Source organism: Macrobrachium rosenbergii, chromosome 25 (genome assembly GCF_040412425.1).
Source record: "Macrobrachium rosenbergii isolate ZJJX-2024 chromosome 25, ASM4041242v1, whole genome shotgun sequence".
Lineage (NCBI taxonomy): Eukaryota > Metazoa > Arthropoda > Malacostraca > Decapoda > Palaemonidae > Macrobrachium > Macrobrachium rosenbergii.
In genome coordinates, this window is record NC_089765.1 from 41,804,410 (window position 1) to 41,828,412 (window position 24,003).

General features: G+C 36.9%; 1 long non-coding RNA gene across 1 annotated transcript in view; it reads right to left on the reverse strand.

The window, feature by feature from the left end:
- LOC136852608 (uncharacterized) overlaps positions 1 to 24,003 on the reverse strand; it is a 156,346-nt gene that overhangs the window by 32,837 nt on the left and 99,506 nt on the right. Inside the window, exon 2 of the long non-coding RNA XR_010857196.1 lies at positions 17,502 to 17,558. This is a non-coding gene — a long non-coding RNA (uncharacterized lncRNA). The remainder of the gene's footprint in view (positions 1 to 17,501; positions 17,559 to 24,003) is intronic.

Consider the following 24,003-nt stretch of genomic DNA (forward strand, 5'->3'; position numbering starts at 1 on the left):
GCTTAGAGAGGAAGGGTGGAGTCTTATTGTGAAGGCGCCGAGAATTTAGCGGGTGCTAATGTCAGGGGTTGTTTTGATCGCTCCCTGCACCTTGGTTCTGGGTGGTTGTGGGGTTGGCCAACCATTTATACTTTACACAGTTTTTCGGTTGTTAAATTTAAAAAGTGAGTGAAGCTTCCTGTGCTCTTGCAGATAGCAATTTCACATTACAATATATATATATATATATATATATATATATATATATATATATATATATATATAGATACAGGCTTCTCTATAAACTAGACTTTTGAATGTCTAAAAGAAAAAAAGAATTACAGGGGCACTATTCGATGTTTATGACCATTCGTGACCTAAATCTGAAATATTAATCACAGTATGTCCAGTGAGTGCTGCATGCAGACACCCAGATTTTGGGAAACAAAATTGTATTTGCATTTATTTTTGCTTGTTGGTCTACAGACTTAACTATTTACATGGTCGTTTATTTCATTTGTTTACTTGTCGCTTTTAACTTTGAATTTTTACTGATTACGGAATAACCGAAATTTGGAATGAAATAAAGGATCATGTTTGACTCAGAAGAAAAAGAAAAAAACAAGTGATAAAGATACATTTGTATATCTAAATCAAATACTACACTAAAATACTTGGCTACCTACACTGAACTTAAACACTGATCGCCAAATGCAATCATCTTTAATGCAATCATCTTTGTTCAGTAGTTAACATTTGTGATTATCAGTAAAGCTTTGCTTTCAGAATACAACTAAAGTGACCATGAAAGAATGAGGACCACAGACCTCTTCTAGAAGCCACAAAAACGTTCGACTTACTGTTCATTCACTACCGCTCAAATCACGAGATATTTTGGTCAATAATAATGTTGTGACTCGGTTGCTTCCTTACGAGCTAAAATATGGAAGCAAATCTGCGATAAGATAAGAGAGGTAAACTTTACGTTACTAAATACATTAAAAAGAGGGAAGTTTATTTGATAATTTACTTCCTTCTTAGCTCACGGCGTTACTGTATTATCACATAAAGAACTAACCTGAAACAATCATGAAGGACTTCATTAAAGACTTCTCCATAACCAAGAGACAAGGGAATTCATATGGACATGCTTTTAGATGCTTTTAGTATGTATGTATGTATGTATGTATGTATAAATAAATAAATAAATAAATAAATAATAAATAAATAAATATATATATATATATATTTTATATATATATATATATATATATATATATATATATATATATATATATATATATATATATATATATATATATATATATATATATATATATATATATATATATATAGCCTCTTCACGGTTAATCGTCTTACAAATAAACGACGCAATGTCAACAACTGCTACTACCAAATATTCGTCTCACTCACTGTCTGATGAAAGCGGTGACACTTCCCTTCATAATAAAGTCACTTTCTACCATTAATTATCATTACCCGGCGATTAGCGTATCACGTGCGTTTCTAACTGCATTATTTAAGTCGCTCTTCCGTACATAACGAGACCTGGATGCCACTCTGCGCTGTGTAATTACTCCTGACTTTAATGGGGCCATTTGCCTCTGTGTTTACTTTAACTCTCTACTTTGTTTATTGAAAATGATGATGGCACTGGTGATGTATGTCAGAACAGGGTCGACGGCAGCAATAGCGTTTGCTGGCGAGCCTACAGTAGTGATAATGTTTCTCTCTTTTTTTCTCATTTCAGCACGTTGCCCAAAGGTGGGAGAAAATTTGGAAGTAATTTTGTGAACATGAAGGATGCAAGCTTCAGCCAAGCAAAACTGTATCTTATGAAGTTCATCGCTCTGTCCACTCCATCAAGGGAGATGCACTGTAGACAATGAAACCATAATGGTAATTAGAAGGTACTCACTAGACTATAAATCACGGTTACTTTGAAGAGTCCCTTCGTTATTCAATAACGTCCAGTCATTCGTGTAATGTGAAATGAATAGTCTTCTTCTCTGAAAGGTGAGGCGTTAATTAGCTAGCGCCCTGGACGCCTCACCGGATAACCGTGAAAATTTAGGGGAATGCCGGGCACGCGCGTAGACGGCTTTTGATGCTGTACAAAATGATCAAATGAATCAACCCCAGGTTTATATCCGAACCCCAATAGATTTCGCCTGAATTCATCCACATTTTGCTTCATCACACTGGCAGACAAACCAACAATTAACACATACGTACGCACAAACAGACTGTGAATAATAATCTGATTCATAGATGTTCTGCCCTGAGGGTTGGGCTAAAGAAAAAAGATAAAGTTACATAAACACAAAATTTATTAATTAAATTTAACTGTTATAATTATCCAAAATATATCGACGATGTCTGTCCGTTAATGAAATCCAAATAACCACAGAAAAGAATAGAACACAAGGTAACAGTTGATTGCTGTTGGAACAATAAATTTCTGGAGCACAGAGGCTGAAATAACAGTAGACGGATGCAATATGAAGTGACAGTCTACTGCAGTACCGGTGTCAACAGGTGCAGAACGAGGTATCAGTTCAGTGAAGCAGCACGGTATAACAAAATCAGCTGCAGAACTCTAATGTCTTTACCCTCTTCCAACTAACTAGGAGGATGAGGAGCATATTTTCTCATCAGAGGTAAACTTGAATACATCATAAGTAAAGGTAATGATAAAAGTAAGTAACCAAAGCTAGACACTGTGATAATGAGAACTGGAAAGAACAGTTAAGAAATAATTTTAGAATTACACACGAAATGGAAAGGATAAATTAAAGGACAATATACGACAACGCTTTTGAATCGGTAATTTTTTTTTTTTCAGAGCAATATCAAATACATTAAAACTGAACGTCATAAATAGATACAAGCGGAAGTGTAAACTACAATTTCTGCGGAAATGTATAAGATCATATTTATATTATCTTATTTTTCCAGGGCTACAGGAATCAGAGAAGTGAAGTCACTGAACAACAACCAAATAACGAGGGCACAAATGAAATAGTTGGATGGTTTTATTCAGTGGCAGTAATACTGAAAAGCAAAAGGAAATCTCTTTTCATACGTGGAGAAGAACTTCATACGAAAATAAAAGAAGGAAATTTACAAAACTAGAAAGACATCATTCGAGCAACTGAGGCGACACTGCAAAGGTAAAACCTCAACCCTGAAACTGAACGTGAACCTGAATCTCTCTCTCTCTCTCTCTCTCTCTCTCTCTCTCTCTCTCTCTATATATATATATATATATATATATATATATATATATATATATATATATATATATATATATATATATATATATATATATATATATAACCGAAATAAGGTACCCTCAAGTAAACCATTTTCTAGACCAACCCCGGGATTTCATTAATATGAAAACTGAGCTAGGGTACCAGCCACAGACGGCGTCAGACATGAAACTAATATTTCACAATGTTTATAAAGGTAATCAGTGGTATGGTTATTATCGACAAATAACTTGCAAACGAAAGCCAGGAAAATGATTCGCTAAGGCTCTCTGTGGCTGATACAACAGATTTCGAATTAGTTCTGGGGAGCTGCATGAGAATCAGATCTCCTCATACCACCAGCCAAGTCACATGCCATGATGACTGCGTGGATATCAGCAATCCTAGAATGCGTGAGTCGAGTGGAGGTCGGAGGTATATGCCCTTGGTAATGACACTTCCCAAACATTTTCTCAAACTTTCGTTTCTCAGCTCGCTCATTTTCTTTTCCTTTTTTCCCCCTAAATGCGTTGAATAAATCCGAGTTTTCCTCTCGCCTTCCCTCCTCAAACAGATCTCTCCCGATTACTTTTCTCTCATCCTCTCGGTTAGGTGTCTGCAGGTCTTAGGATGTCCTTTTCATCTTCATTCCATTCGCTGCAGTTGAGTAAAAAGTGTCCCGGACCTTCTGCTTCTCCTCCACACGTTTTGTTGTCTCGTTTGCGTCTCCTTCCGTCACCCTCAATTCAGTGATTTCCCTGCTGCCAGGCTGTTGGAACTTACCCCCTGCTTACTTCTCAGATCCCCTGCTTTTCCGTGTGTAATAAAATAGTTCTCGCGTTTCCTTCGGGTCGAGAGCCTTACTATTTCCGGAGATCTACTGCTTCTGCATGAGGTGCCAGCATATCATAACCTAACAAGTCGAGATAAAAGCAGATAAGAGGCGATAAGAGCAAAAAATTAACATTCCTTTATCGTACCCCACCAGTCAAAATGATATAATTTCCATACAACATCTCTTTGCTTGTGATTCCAGTTCTATATGGAAGAAAAGCAGATATCGCCTTGCCACATACATCAATACAAACTTTACAATATGAGCAGCAGAAAAGAAAGTGAAAAGACAAATAATATAGGAGCGTGGATTCCCTACTGCGAAACCTCAAACCAAAACAACCCTTTTCCGAAGCAGACTGCAACCTCAAATCGAGGATGATGATGATGATGGCTTCACTGGCTTCAAGGAGGATTACCAGACTCTTTGAAAGATGTACGCTTAAGCGTATTGATTATCTCTCTTTCTCTCTACCTCCCTCCCCCATCCTCTCTTTCTACACACACACAAACAAACAAACATATACACGATTGTCCATGCACAATACTTTTTTTTATTTGCTTTATCATTTCACTCCAAAAACCGCATACATTATTCTGTTTCTTACTGAAGTATGTTTGTTCCGTAATGTTAACAGAATCAGTTAATTATCATAGCAAAAAGGATAAATCCTATTCTTCTCATTATCACAGCATCCAAAGAGTACTTAATTGTTTTATGATTTAATTTTCCTCCGTCATCAGTAATCAAGTGATTAAATGAACAATTCTTCTTGTAACCGTGAGAATAAAATGCATAATTAAGTGCGTGTGAATAACAGCCTGTTGGTATGCGGACTGGGTACACACAGCCATGCCCTATTTGTGACCATATTTAGGTCTTTGTACCATGGAATGCTCTTGTCGCCCCGCCTATCCCGTGCCCTGTTCTCACATTCACGAGCTCGTTTGTCCAGCTGCAATTGTTCGGGATGGTCTGCCGTTGTCCACTTTTGGTTTGCCAAGCTTACTTGATATTCCTGTCACTGAATGTAATAAATATGACCAGTGCTTCAAGACATTTTTTTCCTCGATAATTATCTCCTACAGGAAAAACATCACAGCTATGTCATTTTATAACACTTCCATGCATTTTATTAATAATGAGAAGAAAAAACTGTGGCTAACATGCAATTTTCAGTCGAAAAGCATATGAAATTAGCTTCAAAGAAACCTGCTTAAAATCACGCGACACAAATTATTTTTGGTCACGTAAAAGGTAACACAAAGTCACACTTGATTCCGTCAGCAGTAAATGTCTTAAAATTAATCTTAAAATTTACAAGACAACCATTAATAAATATATATTCAATGCTTACGATGATAATTGAAAAAAAATTGGCTGTATAAATGAAGTGGCATAAAAAACAACAAAGGTGAAAATGGAAAAATGTATAGTATCAATTTAGCGAAAATAAATATAACGAATTGATAGCTAAGCTGCCTTAACAAACACTGAACACCCAACAGGTGCCCGCGACCCTGTTCCCCACACTACAATAGAATGTGAAATGCCGGTCGTATTTCTAGTTGCACGTGACAACACTTGCTGCTTCAGGGAACTTAAGGAGAAAATTTTATGCACTTTTTTTAAAACTCTGTAACCATGGTCTATTTAAAAGTCAAGTAAAATAGCCAGGCATTCTTTTGAGAACCAAGAGGTATAATCATACTGTATGTCAGAAAACCAAAAGCACAATTTGGTACTTTTAAAAATATAAATTGCATAATTTTTGTTTCAGACGCGCAGGCGTTATGACCTGGGAAGGTTGCCAGGTACTGAATAGCATAATCAAGTAATGCTTCTGCAGATCCCAGAAATAAAGGAAAAAAAAGAAAAAAAAATATATATACTGTATATATGTATGTATATATATATATATATATATATATATATATATATATATATATATATATATATATATATATATATATATATATATATATATATATATATATATATATTTCCTGACAGTGGCATTATCACTTTCAGACTGTCAGTTGGATTTTTTTTAAGGAAATAAGAAGAGAGTAGGGCAGAAATGAAATTACTGAAAATTATTCTCTCTAATTAAAAATATTAATGACTAAAAAGTTACTTCATTATAAACTGACGATACAAAACACAAAATAAACCTAGCCAAGAATGCTTAGAAAGGAAAAACACTGGAAAAAGTTCTTGGCTACCAGGAATGAAAAGAGAACCACTAAAAGCCCAGGCGTACAATGATCTCAAAATTCCTTGGGTACAGGCAGAGTTGTAAAAACCGAATTCAGAGTACAACTGGATAAACTGACAAGGAAAGTAGGCCATTTTTTTAAAGACAATAATATTAAAACGATTAACACACCTTAATCTGACTGGCTTTAAACCTTACAGCATACACACACACACACAAATATATATATATATATATATATATATATATATATATATATATATATATATATATATATATATATATATATATATATATATATATATATATATATATATTACTAAAAGGACCTCATTCAAACTGGATGGTATTTAATGGAGTTTTTATTCAAAAAAGTTACAAGCTTTCTTGGACAAACAGTCCACATTATCAAGTATCCGTACAATGAGCAAACGCATAGTCCGGCTGTATTTATATCTGTGTGCTGGGTACTTTTAATCCTATAATCGCCTAGCTCTTCCTGTGTGACCTCCACCCTCTCTTGACCTTGGTCTTTCTCTGATCCCTGGTTCCAGATGTCCGTTTTCCGTGCGTTCTCTTGCGTTTTTTCTTCGTTTCCTTGCTACTGTGGAGTATATGATTTTTCTAGATATGCTGTCTTCAAAGCCGTTTCCGGTGTTCCCTGCCATCGTGTTGTTGGCGCAAGTTATGAAGGCGTTCTCTACAACCAGTCTAGATGTTTTGTTGGTGTTCCTGTACAGAAAAACTCATATTTTCCCAGTCTATTCTGTGATCATTTTCCCAACAGTGTTTGGCAACTGCCGACGTCTGATTATAATGCCTTATGTTCTGCAGATGTTGTTTGCTTCGCTCTTTACATGATTTGCCAGTTTCGCCATAGTACCCTTCTTCACAGTCTAGACACGCTGCCATATAAACCCCCTCTAATCTCTTCCCCTCTACCGACTTTTTGTTTCTAACTATTTTATTCCTAATGGTGTTTTTGTAGCTGCCTATCAATTTGAAATTATTTAGCTTCCTGTTGATGGGTGCAATAGAGTTGTTGTCCGGAACTGTAATTATTTTCTTTCCTACCAAATGTTCCTTTTCATGTAAAGAGCGAAGCAAACAACATCTGCAGAACATAAGGCATTATAATCAGACGTCGGCAGTTGCCAAACACTGTTGGGAAAATGATCACAGAATAGACTGGGAAAATATGAGTTTTCTGTACAGGAACACCAACAAAACATCTAGACTGGTTGTAGAGAACGCCTTCATAACTTGCGCCAACAACACGATGGCAGGGAACACCGGAAACGGCTTTGAAGACAGCATATCTAGAAAAATCATATACTCCACAGTAGCAAGGAAACGAAGAAAAAACGCAAGAGAACGCACGGAAAACGGACATCTGGAACCAGGGATCAGAGAAAGACCAAGGTCAAGAGAGGGTGGAGGTCACACAGGAAGAGCTAGGCGATTATAGGATTAAAAGTACCCAGCACACAGATATAAATACAGCCGGACTATGCGTTTGCTCATTGTACGGATACTTGATAATGTGGACTGTTTGTCCAAGAAAGCTTGTAACTTTTTGAATAAAAACTCCATTAAATACCATCCAGTTTGAATGAGGTCCTTTTAGTAATTCTACTAATGCACAGAACAATTGTGTATGTGATAAAGTTAATATATATATATATATATATATATATATATATATATATATATATATATATATATATATATATATATATATATATATAATAATAATATATATATATACAGTATATATATATATATATATATATATATATATATATATATAAATAATATATATATATACAGTATATATATATATATATATATATATATATATATATATATATATATATATTGTAATAAAGTAAACCTGGCACACGAAATCTCATCCTCCAAGACATAGAGTACGATAAAATATAAGAACATTTTACATTCCATTGAAATAGTGTCTATTGTTTTAATTTAAGCAGTAAAAGTTTAGCTGTGGGCAAGATTCGTCCCTACTGACTCCTCTCAAATCTTCCCTTCTGGGTAAGCCCTTAATCCCTTTTCTTTGTCCAACTGACTGCCCATAAACTCTGATTTCAGGTGCTGTTCTGTCAAGAGATGCTAATCCCACCTCAGTCAAAACAGAAACCGACTCCATGTGACCGGCACCATTTTGAATACCTGGGCCAGATGCCCCATGTCCCACGTGCTCCTGCCGACATACAGTGCCACCTACAAGGAGCAGGATCGTGATCTCCCAATGCTATATAAGGGCATCACACAGGCACATCATCCTTAGCAGAGCTTGGAGCTCAGAAGACACAGGAACCTTGACTAAGGCACTTCCATCCTCCTTCTTGCTCCCCTGAGCTGCCCCTTGCTGTTCCCCTGTGGCTGTCCAGAGCCTGAGTTACTCTTGTAGTGAGCCCCTTTCACACTACCCTCCACTGCTCCCCCCCTCCCCCAAAGATGAGGAATCCATTTCCGACAAAGGCAATGTACCAGAATGAAGGTTCTTATGTCAGCCACATCTCTGCAAATCTTTTCCTATTTTTCCGTTTCCTTTCATAGTGTGATATAACTACAGTGAGACCTGTATTGCTTTTATTTTGTGTTATGTTAATTTACGAATCTGTGAAGAAAGTGGAATGTAATTGTGTGAAATTACAGCTCTCGGAATCGAGTACTTTTCTAGGCACCTTCTGTGCAATTCCTCGATTCCTTGATCAAAGAGCCTTACTGCAGCTAAGTAACCACGTGTGCTCTCAGTTGCAGATGGAAGTTAGCCTGCTGTGGAACTGTTATCAACCTGTGTGTGCTGTGGCATAACCACTGCTCTTCTCCCCTGCGGTGCCCCCTACGAGTTTCTTGAGAAAATTAGCCATTTGTTTGTAAATCTTATTATACAACAGGACTTTGTCCCTCTGTCCTTATTTACACTTCCATTCTCCTGATATGTGTGTTTTTCTAATGTAAATACAATTACTTAAATGAAACTGAAGTGTTTACCAAATAACTTAACTTCCCTCTTTTGAGGAAGGCCCTCGGCTGAACTCCTTTTGTATATGGTTTTAACTCAACCCATTATTAGAGTTAGATTTTGCCTGCCCAAGGGACGTTCTCATAGCCTTCAGCTACAACCATATCAATGTATATATATGAGTGGCGATGCTATATGGGGCTAACTTTTAGGATGAGGCTCCTAGCCCCACACCCTTTTTAACACTGGTTGCAACATTCACAATCATCCATGTACCAGGCACTTAATTCCATACTAAGGTCAACAGAGGCACACTGGGTCGGAGCGGGCTCAATCCACCCATCCTTGTCTAGGCTTCGAGCAGGCGACTTCTTTTGTTGACGTAAATGTTACAGGTTTCACCGTAAGGACCCGAGACCTGGTCGTCCGATTAGCGAAGTTAAAGCAAAGTTTGGTCAGGTCAGTGCTTGGATAGGTGATCACCTGAAGTGACAGACATCATCGGCACACAAGCCTCTTGAACATCCATGGGATAGGGCATGGCGCTATCAACCTCACTCCATAAATACTGCCTGATAAACAGCGGTGTGTGTGTGCGTGTAAACACCTGTTGCAGGGCTTTAAAAAAGCAAGAGAAAAATGTGTTATTAGTATCTCTGTATATTCACCAACAAGACTAGTCATTATTTTGTTCAGCCAGCTTTAACCTGAGGAGAACGGTTCCTGGTTCAATCCCTACAATCTGATTTCTTTGACAGCTTGCATCACAGCAACTACTGCCGTGAGAATGAAGTCTCATTCCTTTAATGAAAGTACATCATAACTTTTAATTTAGCCCTGCTTGTTAGTTATATTTAGAGGACACAGAGCAAAATCTTGTGCTGTTCATAAAGTCTTCGTCTGTGCATTGTAAGACGGTAATTCTTTCTAACTAATGAATAAAATATATATTAACTTGATTTCACCTCAGCCTAAAATTCTTTATTGGGTCATACAAAACTTTGTTTTTCTGATGCTACTACAGAGTTGTCTCTTGAGAAAATCATTCCTTTGTATCCCTTTACTTGTTTCTTAGCTTGCCTTAAATTATTCATATTCAGATTACTGTGCCTGCCATTCAGCTATAACAATGACTATACTCCTTCCTGTCTTATCTGTTGGCCGAGTTCAAAGAGCACGTAAATCCCTAAAGATGGACAGGGTTTATGCTACCAATGAAAACCCTCTTTGGAGTCCAAAGGAGCTTTCCTGTTGGGATGGGCTTGTGGTAAATGTCGTTTTACACAGCTACCTGAATGCCAATAATCTTTGAAGTATCTCGCGTTCATGTTGTTCTGAAGAATGACAGCTTTAATTTCCCGTGCATGCCATGCAACTGTTTTTATTCCTCTTACAAATGAAGCCTGTAAACTTTTAAGGGTTTTTCATATTAAAAAATACACGTAATCAGAGCTCTTTCTGATCGTCAGTATAAATTCGAGATCATCTGGAGATATGTGTAGTTTACTCTTGTTCAATTATTCTCTCTCTCTCTCTCTCTCTCTCTGGATATTTCTACAATTTACTTTGGCTACTTGGGACATTCCTCTGCCTTTCGACAGGGGCAGGTCCGAATTTAACTAGACTATTCCGAAAGTCATTCCATTCAGCTTTGCTACTTCCATTTGGGAGGTATTTTCCTAAGCATACTTTGTCATTTTTTTTTGTATGGGTCTGCTTTCTTATATGTATATGTATATATATATATATATATATATATATATATATATATATATATATATATATATATATATATATATTATTTTCTACAGTTCTTAGTCTGAACACTGTTTTTTGTAACTGATGAGGCATTTGAATTTAGTTTGTTCTCGTAGAGCAGTAAACGACAAATACTGTAACATAACTGATATTGTAAACATTGTGAATATTTAAGTAAGGTGACAATTTCTCTCTTTCCTCTCCAACTAAACCTTGAAAGTAAAGTAAGTATAGCTTAGTTTTACCAGACCACTGAGCTGATTAACAGCTCTCCTAGGGCTGGCCCGAAGGATTACACTTATTTTACGTGGCTAAGAACCAATTGGTTACTTAGCAACGGGACCTACAGCTTATTGTGGAATCCGAACCACATTATAGCGAGAAATGAATTTCTATCACCAGAAATAAATTCCTCTAACTCTTCATCAGCCGGCGGCGGGAATCGAACTCCGGCCCATCGAATGACGGTCTGAAGCTCAACCAACTCGGCCAACAAAGGGCTTAAAAAAGTCTAACATCCTTTGTGCTCCTGTTCTACTGAAACGAAGACTTATCCCTATTCGAGAGGAGTGGCTGTCATCACCTAATTGAAAACCCCATTCAGTCCCTACTTATTTTACCAGATTGATAAAGATATCAGGTATGTCCTTTTCCGCTCCCAAAGGACATAAAAACTCAGAAATAGGGCTATATTATATCCATAAACCGGGAAAATTTCTATGATAACTCAAACGTTTTTCAGTAAATCCATTCCCTTCAGCTGTCGGTCATCTGCTCAATTTATTCTCCTTGGAATACAGAATCTAATTATACACAAAAACACAAAGCAATAATCTTCTTCACCCGTAAACTTGATTCTAGGAATAGTTTACACTTAAAAACAAATATAAACATTCGTTTCCATGCCCACTCGCACCAAAGAGCATGCACGCTTACTCACATACCCAGCAACACACACAAAGCCGCGTCTACGCACATACACACATTCCATTACTGATTTCATTTAACGGTTCTGGCTCCTGGTAAGGAAGTACTTCGCTCTCTTTCGGACGGATTTCTCAGAAACTGGCGGAGCAGCAACAGCACAGCAACCGTAAGAACCTTCAAGTACAGAATAATGACCAAAATCTTCCCACGAAAACGACTGGCATTTGCTCCTAATGAAATGGAGTGGGATCGTGCAAAGCCCCATGAACATAACCACATGTTGGAAAGATTCTGAGGCAGAAATATGCGCGTGTGTGTGTGTGTGTGTGTGTGTGTGTGTGTGAGTGTGTGTGTGTGTGTGTGTGTGTGTGTGTGTGTGTAAGGGCGGGCGATTCTAGTCGACCATCCCACATAAGTAGCTTTCACCGCATAAAAGAACCCGTAGTTAAGTTATTAAATTTCCCAGGAAGAATGTGTGTGAGTGCGTGTCCTTTGCCATAGAAGACGAGAAAATGTCAGCTGAAATACATGTTCTGCCTCTGATAAAGTTGTCAGTGAGACAACATTCAACGACCGCAAGACAGATGGATCAAACATACGTACACAAGAATTGCGACAGAACGACATATGTTTGCACTATATGCAAGTTTGCCCCAAATGCAAACATCCATATAGGTATATAAGAATAGACAGAAATATGTGTTTTCGGATATATTGATGGATCAGTCAAAGAGCATGCGTGCAACTCACGCACACCCGTAAAAAAAAACATACACACACAAAGACATATATATATATATATATATATATATATATATATATATATATATATATAGAGAGAGAGAGAGAGAGAGAGAGAGAGAGAGAGAGAGAGAGAGAGAGAGAGAGAGAGAGAGAGAGAGAGAGAGAGAGATTTGATTTAGCCGGTCCAAGTTAAATGTGACAAGCAAAAACACTCAAGGCAGATTATATCCAGACAAAGGTTATTATCAAATAAATAAGGCAGGAATGAAAGAGACCCCCAGAAGAAATCTTTCCTCATTCTGAATAGGCTCAGAGAGAGAGAGAGAGAGAGAGAGAGAGAGAGAGAGAGAGAGAGAGAGAGAGAGAGATTAGGACTAGACCGAAAAAAGGACGAGAAAGAAAGAAATAAAGAAGCCATGAGGCAGCAGCAGAATAAAGAAAAGAAAAGACTATGATGGATCGAAGTGGAAGTGAATAGATGGGAAGGGGGCTGACCAATGTACCCCCATACACTGGTAATTTACACTAATTAGATCCCCCTTCCGTTACCTCCCTATTCCTCCTCTTTCACTTAGCAGTCCTTCTCCCACTTCCACCATCATCTCTCTCTCTCTCTCTCTCTCTCTTCTCTCTCTCTCTCTCTCTCTCTCTCTCTATTTACATGTATGTATGTGTATATATATATATATATATATATATATATATATATATATATATATATATATATATATATATATATATATATATATATATATACATATATACTTTTTATAGGCTACAAGAGATATTTCAAGTAAACGTACACAAACTGACTTACGTCTCTCTCCCACTAACTCTTTCTGTACAACAGTATTATGTGAATTCTCTCTGTCTGTCACTCTCTCTCTCTTTCATATATATATGTGTGTGTGTGTGTACAAGTGTCTCTGTATGTTACACATGCATATATATATATATATATATGTATATATATATATATATATATATATATATATATATAAGAGAGAGAGAGAGAGAGAGAGAGAGAGAGAGAGAGAGAGAGAGAGAGAGAGAGAGAGAGAGAATTCACGTAATACTCTTGTGCAGAAAGAGTTAGTGGGAGAGAGACGTAAGTTAGTTTGTGTACATTTACTTGAACTATTTCTTGTATAAAGTAGAGTATATATATAAAGTAGTGTATATATATGTGTGTATATGTGTGTATAAAATAAATATATATAGTATATATGTATATATATATATATATACATACATATTTCACAGCTTAATTATATCTAGACCAACATGGAAGAAACATGCTTACTCCATGATAAAATCCTATTTCTACCCATTCATGAAGAGTAAAATGTGATGTGAAGAAAAACTCCGGAACATCTAAGCAAACTAAAATCCCTACAGAGGAGCCGACCATCAACTGTACTGTGGTCCTCGGTGGCAACAAGATGATGATCATTATAGGCAATATGTTCATGAATAACGGGGTACGGCATAAAAAAAAAAGAAAAAAAAAACGAGCCGACCATACAGACAAGAAGCAGCAGTTTACTTTGTATCGGTTTTCTCGGCTAACTCTTCTCAAACGTCTTTGCTTAGTTTTTTTTTCGTTAGGTGTCGCTAATTTAATTAAGAGCTTTTCAGAGTACAAAATACAAATCAAGGGCTCGAAATGAAAGCACAAAATACATGTGAAAAAGATTTAAGGCCCTGACATAAAATATGCGTAAAAAATGAAGACCATTTCCCTTTTCATATACTTTTCCACCGCAAAAATAACTACGTTCATAACTCACAGCACTATTAAAATTCGTTAACTACAGCGTACACAGCACACTAATCACTCATTATCCGATAAAATATATGAGATCTTGCTCCGACGGATTATCAACAAAATAAATCAGTCCGCTATTTTCTTAACCTCATCTGCAAGATTTACACCTTCAAAACACTCATTCCTTTACCAAATTCAACAATTCCTCGAGCCTTCACCTTTGATCACCGTTCAGGGGAAAATGACCAGCACAATTTACGGAGACCTGAACTCGACCCTATTCAGACACCTGCTATTTTGCACACATACAGTGGAGAGCATGACTATCGTTCCCCAACTTGATTCACCTCTCTCGCAATTTCCTGTATGTAAGGCAGTCTTAAAATCACTTCAGTCTTCTGTTTGATGCTAGTGGTTCTGCATCATATTTACTCAATTTTTCAACAATGCTAAAAAAAAAAAAGATGGTGGATATTCAAACTAAGAAATCTATGAATAGTGCTTGAACTATACTGTACAATTTAGCAATGCTCATACTATGAAGTTGAAACGTTATCTTATCATTACTGTATTAATATTTCAACATCAGCATACTGGGTTAACAATGAGACTCCACAAGATAGAACGCCATTATGTAAAAAGAATCACACTGCTACATTCGATAAAAAGATATAAGTGTAAAAACAGATAGCAAACATCAACACAAAGTAAACACATACCTCATCATATACGGCAGTTCAGAAGCGCCAGAGAAGCCATGGTAATTGTGGCGGAGCTTCTTAAGAGTAGCATTACGCTCTGACAACGTTCTAAAATCGGTTGCGCTAAGCTGCTCTTGCTTTTTGTGTGAAATTAAGAAAATTACTTAATAATTATACCACTTACGACAGCATACTCAATTATTTCAACAAAGGTTCATTTGTTTGTTCAAGAATGACGTGAAAGTATTGCGTATGGTAATTTCATTCGTTATACTTGTATCCAGTTTTAAAATTGAATCTGTAATGGCAGCACATGAGAAAAAACGACGACTAAGTATTATGCCTCTACTGACCTAATGAGAATATTCATCTATAAAACTGTCAACGGGAACGGTCGAAGGCCGCAAACCTCCGCCAGGGCTGAGCACTCCTCTTCCCTTAAGTTACGCTTCTATCTTTTCATAAATGCAATAATTTATCGCCAGTCAGTTAGGGAAAATTTTCTATAAAATCTACGCATCACTTTTTTGTATAGTCCTGCTGAAAAACTTTCAAACTACCAAAACATAACCTCTTTGTCGAAATGATAACACTTCTCCTGAATTCTGCATTAAAAGAAATAAAAAAAGAAGATTTCTGGTATTTTATAGCGCGAAACTGTGGCATCTAAACGGAACGTGGATGCTGACGCTCGGCAAAACGAGTAGCACGCACTAAATAAAATTGTGGAGTTCCTTGTTAAAATGTAACTTATGGAAAATGGGCAAACAGGACTCCTCCTAACGTTGTGTGAATTATAATCATCACCGACAAAAAAAAAAAAAGGGAAACTACCACTGCCTTTCCAGCCGCGTTACTGGGGATTCATCCAACCTTTCTTGGAATATTTTTATCACAACTAGCGGTGTTCTCATCGTATTGCACTTCCTGATACAATAAAGTCATGGAACTCGTGAACTACAGTAGGTACTACTTTCTGATCACAACTATATTTCTTTAAATCTAAATCATCAACTTCTCTGCTGAGATGAAATTATCTTATATATTTCATTCCCCTAACACAGGCATACACGCATTCAATCGTGTGTACATGTCCAAAAACATACATGCGCAAAAATCTACATAAAAAACCTAAAGCCGCGCACTTATACCACTCACTTTATATACATATATATATATATATATATATATATATATATATATATATATATATATATATATATATATATATATATATATATATATATATATATATACATACATATAAACACTGTAAAGTAAATAAAGAAAATGTCTGGGGGCCACAAAACAACGACGAACGTTGAGCAATCCACCGTCCCCTCAAAAGGTCCGTTATCAAGATCTGAATCTCCCAAAGTACAATCACCTGTTGTCAGTCAAAAGGCTCGTCGTTGTTCAAACTTTAATACAAATCCATGGAAAAATCTTAGCACAATCTTGCTAACAAAAGAAGAGACAAAAAACACACAGGACAAAAACAAAAAACATAGCCTTGTTGCAGGTAATTATGATTTGATCGACATCCTGTACCACGAACATCTTTCTTCAAGTATGTAGCAAAAGAATTATTCGATAAAAGCATAATATCCAACGCCAAAGATTCGAGACCAGTGCATGGTTATATACTGGAGAGGGACTTGCATGGAATGCATCTACAATTAGCAAAATCACGAAATGCGAATGATTTGACAGGTGACTGGCAGGTATAAAGTAAAGTATAACGTTCGCAAGTGAGGTATACATTTTTTCAAGGTCACATGCTTCCGTTAATATTTTTTACCTGGATATTTGCACGAAATGTGTGTAAAAATTTGCTGCTATTGGTCCTGATAAAGACACTCACCACCTTGACGTTTTTCTAGTCCCAGGCTAATTAAAAGATAATTTGATCGCAGCAGATAAAAAAAAAACTTCTGGTTATATATCAGACATTATGAGCAACTACTTTTGGAGCAGTGATGGTTCACACCTAATGTTATCATAAGACGGCCACGTTATTACTTTTTTTCACCGTCAATATTACAAATGTTTTGCTAAGTATCTTGTACGGTTCTATACCCACAGAATAATGAGGAAAAGTAAATAGTTCCATGTACAGTAGGTCAAACGGTAAGAAAACAAACTTATAATTCTATCAAATCTGATAAGGTAAGGAATTAAATGAATGTTTTTGCGCGCAGCAAAATTCGATTGAAAGAAATTACACTGAGAAACTTGAGACGAAAAACTTGATAAATTAAATTCTTTCTGATGAACGATATTTAAATATATAATTCCACTTACCTATGTGCTACCGGATCAACATCGACTTGGGTTGAAAGATGAGAGATGGTCTCCCACCTGCAAGAATGAAAGATTCCATTAGTGAACGCGCAATTATTATAAATCTTCCAAAACATTCTACCATTTACTTATATAGAATGAAGACTGATTGGTGTTTATACCTCTGAGCCTTTCCAGGGATGCAAGACAATATACGTACACCACACGTATACACTCACATACACAGATGATAGAAGGATTGATAGGAGTAGAACAGCGTGGGTTTAAACAAGGAAGAAGATGTATGGGTCTAGTGTTTGTTATAATAACATTATACCGGAGGGTTGTAAGAAAAGGAAAAAAATTAAAGTGGCATATATAGACCTAAAGTAGGCTTATGACAACTGGTGAATTGGCAATGTGGAGCCAGTTGAGGATGCATAGCAAAGTGGCTAAGGTGCTGTGAGCGATAGAAAAGTATACCTTAGTTTTACCAGACCACTGAGTTGATTAACAGCTCTCCTAGGGCTGGCCCGAAGGATTAGACTTATATAACGTGGCTAAGAACCAATTGGTTAGTCAGCAACGGGACCTACAGCTTATTATGGAATCCGAACCACATTATTGCGAGAAATGAATTTCTATGGCCAGAAATAAATTCCTCTAACTCTTCATTAGCCGGCCGGAGAGTCGAACTCGGGCCTAACGAGTGCAAGGCCACAACTCTACCGACTCGCCTAAGGAAGAGCTGTGTGAGCGATAGAGGTTTTCATGTTGGAAATGAAGCATGCTTTTGAGTTTACAATCGGGAGGCTATGTCTGCATTTCTTATGGACGAAACGAAATGAGAAATGACCTCTAATTTGCGACCTTCGAATCCTTACACCTTCGCAGAGGTCATTTTATTCAAGACTTTAATAACTAAAGTAACATTAATTGGGAATTAGGATTCGGTTTTGCATGCAGAATGATATCTTATCTTTTGTTCCAGAAATTTCACACATAACTGATTGTCTGCGAATATATCATCGTTTAACCTGATTTCCCGACTGAATTAGCTGCAGAAGGGATGCTGAGCGTTCAAGAGGGTACAGGACCCTACGACCGATATTCATGGAGAAGGGATTCTCAAGCATCTCAAGAAGAAGGAAATTAAGTAGCATGGGTTATTATACAGTAACTAATGAAATAAAAAAAAAGTACGCTTTTCGTAATATTTATCAAACATACAATACTAGTTTTCATTAAAAAAAAAAAAAATTCGCGGCTGTCTCCTGATTACCAGGGCTATGACATTGAATGATGGACAGACTCTGACATCATGTCACAAAACCTCATAATCTTCTACGAAAAATAACAGAAATCGTTATCAGATAAAAAGTGATTAGTCAAGCATAATTTGGCGTAGGAGTGGACCATTTTTAATTAATCAAAAAATGTGTTTGCTAATCGAAAGATAGCGGCTGACAAAAATAAAGTAAGTACTTACTATAGGATACAATAAGTCTACGTTTCACTTTTATTAGGAAGAAAAATACATCAGCCTTAGGTTATCTAAAACAGGGAGATGTTAATGTGTTTGATCTTGTATGAGCAGCCACTTTACCTACAGTAACCAAACCACTCAAAAGATTAGACTTTCAGCAAACACAGCCAGATATATCGCATCCTCATACGGTAACGTCATAGGAAGCATTTACTTTATAACCATCACTTTCAGATCCAAAGAATTCATTCACCGAGAGACAAAAATTTTGCAGGACTCTCTCTCTCTCTCTCTCTCTCTCTCTCTCTCTCTCTCTCTCTCTCTCTCTATATATATATATATATATATATATATATATATATATATATATATATATATATATAAAAAAAATCAAGCAAGGAAGGTGACAACATTTCCCAGTAGTACGCTAATGTTAACTTAAAATCACTGCATATGTATACAGCATATATATATATATATATATATATATATATATATATATATATATATATATATATATATATATATATATATATATATATATAATATATATATATATATATATATATATATATATATATATATATATGCTGTATACATATGCAGTGGTCACCTTCTTTGCTTGACTTATTTATGTATTCTATAATGGAACAATGTTTGGAGCTGGCAAAGGTTTAGACAGGTATACTGACAGAAATGGGAACTTAAAATAATTACGTACTATTTTAACAAACAAAACAACGCAAGATTTACAAAGCTTGCGTAATCGAATGTATGATATGTCTGTAGAGGCGAGATTTTTGATCAATCTAAAGAAGACATAAACAATGAAGACTCAGTATGCTCAAAGGGATGAAATAAGGGTAAATAGTGACAGAATGAATGAGATCAAATTTTTCATACATTTAGGAATACCAATCTTCAATAGTGGCTCTCTTGAATTAGAATTTTAAAACTGGTAAATAAAACAATTGGCAGGCTGAATGAGGATTTGGAATCAAACATGAAACTGTATACGATAGTAAGATTATATATTAGTTTTGTATAAAAGGTTTTGCTAACTTGAGAATAAGGTTTTAAGAAGAATATTACGAGCCAGCAATGTTGCCATTTGGGAGACTACTGGAATTCCATTCACAGATGAGATGATGACGAAGGAGAAATCGTGATGGCTTAGAGAGGTCCTCCGCATTGCCCAGGCAAGAATGGTACGTGATAGTGTCAGCTGGGCCAAGCTGGGATCCTTAACGTACCAGAAGACCTGGAAGACCCAGATCAACTTGGATGAAAATCATGAAACGGGAGGCTAGAGATGTGAGGAGAATTGTGGAAGGGAAAGCACAGGCAGGATATGAAGGTAAAATTTCACAAAGGCCCTTCATACCACATGGCATTGAAGCTGATAATGATAAATATTTCACCCTGCACCACATCTTAGAAAGATGGCTTCTGAGGATGTTAGCCATTCAGCTCTCAGCAGATCTTTTAGGATGAAGTTGCTGTCCTAGGGCACTTTACAACACTAGTTGCGACCCAAAGGCAACTAATCACTGAGTATCTAAGTCACTGGTTAGGTCAACAGAGGAATGATGAGTTTTTAACAGTGTGCTTATCCACTCTTCATCACTCAATACTTGATATATATATATATATATATATATATATATATATATATATATATATATATATATATATATATATATATATATATATATGTATATATATTTATGTTTTTACCTGGGAAGGGACTATAAAACCTGAGCAGGGAAGTTACCTTTGTGACCTAACAGGAGAAAGGATTTACTTACCAAGAAAATTTACTTATCTGACTGATATTGTGGGGTCAAGTAAAACCATAAGAAGAAAGAGATGAGCTGATGGCTTTACTCAACGGGGAATGTTGCACTTAGGGTCACTTAAAACCACATATATTTACATTAACACAAAATCAGAAGGATGGGGAATAAATTGGACAGGTAAACAGTCCTGCCGAAAAACTAAATTACGATATCAAAAGGATAACTGAAGATGTTTGGGAAATCCACTTCAACGGCACTGTAGAGTAGGTTTCTGTGGTTAGAACTCCGTCTTCTGTCGGAGCATGGGTTCTCGTCATTTTGCCAGATTGGGGGGGGGAGAGGGGGGGTAGGAAGGGACTTAGCACTTCAAAAATGCAGGGCTAAGAAAACAGCCACATGTTTAGGATATGGCCCTGATGGGGCAGAGGTTAAGGGGACAATGTTGTGGGATCTGCTGCCAGGGCATGTCTCCTTTGGTTCGGGTTGCGTAGCTCCTTTTATGACCTCACTGGATTATCTTCCCATGCTCTCAGGATTCCATTTTTTATGGCTGCACACATAGGTTTTGGTGCAATCCTGTGACCTCACAATTGTCTGGTCAGCCGTATGATAAGGAAACGACCACATGGCAGTTGGTTGCTATGGGGCCTTCCAAAAGGTTTCGAGGCAGTCACTGGGTCGAGAGAAAGGATTAACAGGGAGTCCAGGGAACGATAACAAGAGATTTAAGAAGGAGCAGTGTTTTCCATGACCTCCTTGTCAGTCAGCAGTGTGATTAAAAGTTACTGCACTTCTTTTGAAAAGAATAAAAAATTCAAGTCACAGTAACATTCTCTTGAAGGAATGCAAGTCATGCTTTACTCTATGTTCCTTTGCAAAGCTTGGAGGGCAAGTTGACTTGGGAAGGGTAACCCTTTGTTGCAATATATATATATATATATATATATATATATATATATATATATATATATATATATATATATATATATATATATATATATATATATATAATTTCAACATAAACCAATCCCCAAAAAGAGGCTATTCCACATATAAAACTATTCATTACCAATTCATACTTTAAATGCCTCATCATAAATAAACCCCTCTGCAGCAAACTTCTAAAGCATTAGCTGTTTTATACATAAGCAAAAAGGCTCATCGGCTGCATTTCAGACCGTGCTACATAATCACAGTTACCTAAGGTCTGGTCTTACTCTCGTCCTACCTCCTAACATTTCGTAATTATAACTTCTCCTCACCAACTTTTCGTTCTCTGTTCTTTCCACAAGACCAAACCATCCAAAAACATTTTGACCATCCTTCCACCTACACAAACCTTTTCAACTGTCTTCTTATGCCACTTCTAATACACAAACAATTCATCTAAAAACGTTCATATACCCCTACCTTCATTTACACAGAAATCTAAAGGTCTCATCTGAATCTTTTGATTGCACCCTAATGCCTACCTTCCTTCAATTCTGACTCCTCTCATTCTACCATAGGGCGTTGTACTGACTCCCAAATACCCATAAGTACTGGATTCCATTTATCCTTAAAACAGCACTCTCGGTCACCTTCAACTTTTTCTTGCAAGCAATACCAAAGTCTTTCACTTGTTTTTGCAGTTTCCCTCCACTGTCCCTAATTAGCGCTATACCATCTGCAATGAACCATTCCCCACTCCATTCAGACCCATTTTCTTATCCCACAACTTTCCACTTATAACTGATTTCCTTATAGCGTCACACCATCCATAATAATATTCAACAGAACATCACAAATCTTTTAAATGATTTACATATCTTATCTTTTATAGCATATGTTGTCAAGGCTCTCGCCATTGCCTTCTATCGATTCTGTCACAAGTTTTTCCCAGTGCGTGCGGAATAACAGAGGAATCAAAAATTAAAACCCAGACGGCTTGTATTGCTTCGCATAATTGCGCTAATGAACTCAGTAATCCCTATACATGAAACAGTTGATGCGAGTACTACATAGAGCATAAGCCTTATGTAGTACCTTTTCTTTCATAGCTTTCACAGCTTAATTGTAAGCCAAGTTTCCCTTAAAATGTTGAATGTTCTGTACTAAATATCAAATGCTGGGTGAAAAGCTTTTTTTCTCTTCTCATAATTTCCCGTCTTTATCACAATATAATAACGAGGAATGTAAAAGAATGACAGAATTTGAAGGAATAAAATGCAGAAGGAGGACTGGGCATAACCAGCATGACAAACAGAGTGACCATTAAGGCCTCTGAGAGATAAGGACCACAGAAGTGGATATCCAGGGAAGGGAGATAACTGCGATAGCAGACGGCCTGACTGACTGCGTGGGGATGGCTGCGTGCTAAGTATAGATGGCGAATTAAGGGTATATGCACCGAAAACCTGAGTCCTGTGCTTCCAAAGGTCATAGTGTACCAGATACAAATGATTCATCGCACAACCTACCCCTACCCATACTCCCCCGTTCCCCTCCCTCCCCCACCCGTGACCTTCACCAATCCAAGTCCTTCCTGTAATTCCCCATATCCCGTGGCCCCGGGCCCTTCGATCAAGAACAGATTTCTGTTCGGCGAATCGGTTCCGTTTCGAGCTCTGAGCTTCCGTCACTTCTCCATATTCATTAGTTTCCTGTCAGGCTCAGAAAAATGATACTATCATTTTATATGTAATCCAGTTGCAGGAATATATGCATCCCTCCGTGTACAATTCTGGACGCAAGTGGTACAGTATTGTAGTACACATGAGCGTTTCTCCCTTCGAGGTTTAGATTATGCATGTACAACGGTCATGTGACATTTTCGCGACCGCAAGTGCATGCCCATGTGAATCTACGAAAGTTATCCGAAAATATATACACACGAATGTTAAGCCTAAATGCCTGTGTTTGCTCTTTCTGCTCATCCAATAAACCTCAAAAAGAGAGCAAAACATGTTTCCCCAATTACACGAATCCTCTATCTTATCATCCTCTACACTCAAAGGTCAAGAGAGGACAAAAGGGCACGCCATACAACGTACGCTGCTTGTACTCCCGTGGAAGAAGGACTGAAAGACAATCGCACTGAACCTGTCATGTAACGGAAAACGCACTCGCGTGCAAACATTCACAAGGAATATGACATTATTAGCTCGTGGCCGGACAAATTTCCGGTATTTCATATAGTTTTTGCGAAGGCCGACAGGACGGACAATTCATTGCCTCCTATCCAGTAGAAGACTGAAAA